The sequence below is a fragment of the Zingiber officinale genome, chromosome 1B (genome assembly GCF_018446385.1).
Source record: "Zingiber officinale cultivar Zhangliang chromosome 1B, Zo_v1.1, whole genome shotgun sequence".
In the NCBI taxonomy this organism is placed as follows: Eukaryota; Viridiplantae; Streptophyta; class Magnoliopsida; order Zingiberales; family Zingiberaceae; genus Zingiber; species Zingiber officinale.
This window is the reverse complement of record NC_055986.1, coordinates 130,498,789-130,502,883: the sequence shown is the minus strand read 5'-3', so window position 1 is coordinate 130,502,883 and position 4,095 is coordinate 130,498,789. Positions and strand designations below refer to the sequence as shown.

Sequence of the window (4,095 nt, the reverse complement as noted above, 5' to 3'; positions counted from 1 at the left end):
AAAAACCCAATCATCAAATCTACATCTTCCCTAATTCCAAGCATATCAAGAACAGTTGGGTCCATATATCTAGTACACACTATCTTTCTATTGACAAGAATTACAAATCTAGTTACTTGATCATCATTTCTGAACACAATATTGAATTCATTGTCATTACCTTCGTTGCGTGAAGTCCTCTTGCCTTTGCCCTTCACTGGTTGTTTTCCTTTGTCTCTTGATGGCTCCTTCTCTTTGTCTCCACTAGATCCACCACCTCCTTTGCGAAGTCTCTTCAAAATATTAGACATCTTGATGAGTTTAGATAGGGGAAGAATTATCTAGAGTTGTGGAACTCAAAGAACAAAACTTCAAAGAACAAAAGATCTTAGGTTAAGAGAACAAAAAGTCCAAGTCTTAGAGGGGAGGAGAATCGGATCTAAGAGATCTCGAGAGATTAGAGAGGAGTTTTTAAGAGATTGGGAGAGAAAGATATGTTTTGGAGAGCTGGGGGTGTGCGGAACACGGCCAAGATCTGGCCGTGCGAGGTAGGAAGAAGACTTTAATAGTTCTCCTACACGGGCCGTGTAGATCTACACGGCCTCCCCCTCTTCCTTCTCTGGATTCCTCGCACGGCCGTGTCTGGGACATGGCCTCTCCATCTTTCCTCTCGGGATACTTTACACGGCCGTGTCTAGGACACGGCCTATACCTTTTTCTCCTCGGGAGATCCCACACGGCCGTGTCTGGGACACGGCCTCTCCATCTTTCCTCTCGGGATACTTTACACGGCCGTGTCTAGGACACGACCTATACCTTTTTCTCCTCGGGAGATCCCACACGGCCGTGTCTGGATGACACGACCCAAGCACTTCCCTTCTCTGCAACCTTTGCCTGGCCGTGTATAGCACACGGCCTGACTCTGTTTTGCACCTAACCTGAAACAAAATCAAAAGAATGCATCAAACTAAAAGAAATTACAATACAAATCAAAACTGACTAAAAGAACCCTTGGGTTGCCTCCCAAGAAGCGCTTGTTTAAGGTCTTTAGCTCGACCAAACTTTATCATTCGCTTCTTTTCCTCGCCCTTGGAGGACAGATATACTTTTCGTTTTTGTTGGGAGATCTTCTCCCAACATCTTCCACCACATTGTCTCCTTCATTTGGTGGCCTTCCATGAGGATGGAAATTCCATTCCTCAAGTTTATAAATGCTTGTCCTGCTACACCCATTTAAAAGAGACGAGACATGGTTAGAGATATTAGATAAATCATATTCCAACTTTTCCTTACCAATTACCAAAGAAAGCTTATGATTTTTGACATCAATTATAGCTCCAGCTGTAGCAAGGAAAGGTCTTCCTAATATGATAGGAATCCTTGGGTCCTCTTCCATGTCCAACACGACAAAGTCTGTGGGAATAACATTCCCATCCACCTCTACTGGCACATCTTCTATAATACCCAAAGGGTACCTGCAGGAATGATCGGCAAGTTGAAGTGCCATAGTAGTAAGTTTAATGTTTTTGAGACCTAATTTATTACAAATTGAATAGGGAATGAGGCTAACACTCGCCCCCAAATCACAAAAAACTTTTTCAAAAAATTCTTTTCCTATGTTGCAAGGAATATAAAAGCTCCCTGGGTCCTTCAGTTTTGGAGAAGTGTTCTTCTCAAAAATAGCACTACATTCCTCACTAAGCGCAATGGTCTCGACCTCTCCTCTTCTTCTCTTATTTGACATGAGATCCTTCAGGAATTTGGCAAATCTAGGCATTTGTAGAATAGCATCAATAAGAGGTACCTCTACACAAATTTCCTTAACTTTTTCTAGAAACTTGCCAAATTCTTCATCCTTCTTGAGCATTGTAAGTCTCTGAGGAAAAGGGACAGCTTTGCTCTGATGGTTCAGTGGAAGAGTCTCTTCAACCTCAATGGTACTCTCCTCATTAGCTTGAATCTGATTTGGTATAGGAGGAGAGAGCTCTTCTTCTTTTTGTATCCCTTTTGAAGCAGTCACTTGGGAGTCTCCCAAGGTCCGTCCGCTCCTAAGCTTAATCCTATTGCAATGCTCCATAGGATTCACATCAGGTTTTCCTGGAAGCTGTCCTGGTGCTCTGGATGATGAGGAAGCTAGTTGGGCGATTTGACTATCCTGGATCTTTTGATGCTTTTCAGAATTATCCATTCTCTGAATGAACTTTGCTAAATCTTGCTTCATTTCATTCTGACTTGAGATAATTTCTTCAAGCATCTTTTCAACATTTGACTTTGGTAAGCCTTGAGAAGATAGATGTTGAAAATTTTGTTGCCCAGCTTGAAAATTTGGTCTTGCCCCCATAGATGGTCCTTGATCTTGATTGTTTCTGTAAGAAAAATTTGGATGACTCTTCCATCCAGGGTTATAAGTATTTGAGTATGAGTTGTTCTGCCTTTGATTGTAACTCATGATTGCATCACATTGTTCAAGTTGATTGATTTGTGCAGTGATAGCTCCCAATGGACATAAGTCATTTGAATGCTCTGAACTCCCACATACTTCACAAGATGTACTAATAGCATTGACCATATTAGCACTAGTCCCCATATTCTCAAATTTCTTTGTAAGAGCGTCCAATTTTGCAGACAAAAGAGTGACTGCATCTACATCAAACTTCCCTGATGCTTTAATTGTTGGGTTTACAGAGGAATAACCACCACTTCTTTCATTTGCCCATTGATGATGATTTTGTGCTACACTTTCAATGATTTCTTCGGCTTCATCTAAGCTTTTGTTCATAAGTGCCCCTCCAGCAGCTGAATCAAGGGACACTTTGGTATGATAATTGATACCATTATAAAAAGTATGCAACACTAACCATCTTTCCAACCCATGATGTGGGCATTGTCTGAGCATACTATTATATCTATCCCATGCTTCAAAAAGAGATTCTGAGTCAGTTTGCTTGAAGCTCGCAATTAAATTCCTTATATGAGTTGTTTTGCTTGGTGGATAGAACTTATCAAGAAACTGTTGCTCACACTGCTCCCAAGTGGTGATGCTATTAGGGGCCAAAGAATTCAGCCATTGCTTTGCCCTATCTCTTAGAGAAAACCCAAATAATAATAATCTAACTGCATCTGAAGGAACTCCATTCATTTTCATGGTCCCACATATTTCATAAAAGACCTCTAAGTGTTGATTGGGGTCTTCATGAGGTCCTCCACCAAATTGGTTCTGCTGCACCATAGATATGATTGCGGGTTTGATCTCAAAGTTGTTAGCTTCCACTGAAGGTCTTGAAATACTAGATCGAAAACCTCTTGCATAGGGTGCTGCATAATCCTTAAGTGGTCTATTTGCCATGTTCAAATGTTCTTGTTCTTCAATTTGCCTTTGCAGAATTCTTCTTTTATGGAAAGTTCTATCAATCTCAGGGCCAAAAGGAAAGAATTCCCCTGCAAAGTTAGATCTTCGCATACACAAGAACAAGATAGCAAATGACAATTCAACAAAAAAGAAAAATAGAAGAATCAAAAATGCAGAATTGAATTTGTACAAAAAGAACTAACAAGAAGTGAAAGTTATACAAGAAAGTAAAAACAGAAATCTAATGATTAGTTACAACTATGCAATATGAAAGGAAAACAAATGTTATGTTTAGTCTAACTCAATTGATAATTCCTAATGTTATAGCGCAGTCCCCGGCAACGGCGCCAAAAACTTGTTCGCTCTCCGCAAGTGTACGAAAATGTCGCAAGTAATATAAAAGATTATCGTATCCACAGGGACTGGAATAAGCACTAGAAGTGTCTCAATGCGAATTATCCAAACAACTATCCAATCGTTTCAAAAGCAAAGTAAGGTAAACAAATCTAATCTTAAAGATCAACAAACAAGAGTTTAGTGTTTTGGGTTATGATAAAGGGAGATTCTAGGAGTTTCGATTTCTTTGTAGGATTTCTCGAATGTAAATGGTTCACCAATTCTTATCCCTCAATTGCCAAACATGTAGAAAGTTGCCGGTTCTCTCTTGCAATAAACAACCGGCTAAGGACTGAGAAATGTATCTAAATAGGATTAATTAGACATGAACCTATGTTGTCCTTACACAGAAGTGCACCTATTACTATGCC

General features: G+C 40.0%; 1 non-coding gene across 1 annotated transcript; it reads left to right on the top strand.

Moving 5' to 3' along the window:
• Window positions 1-2,846: 2,846 nt before the first annotated feature.
• LOC121994782 lies at window positions 2,847-2,952 on the top strand. The gene has a single exon (XR_006115801.1). It is a non-coding gene; the product is annotated as a small nucleolar RNA R71 (small nucleolar RNA).
• The last annotated feature ends 1,143 nt before the right edge of the window (window positions 2,953-4,095 follow it).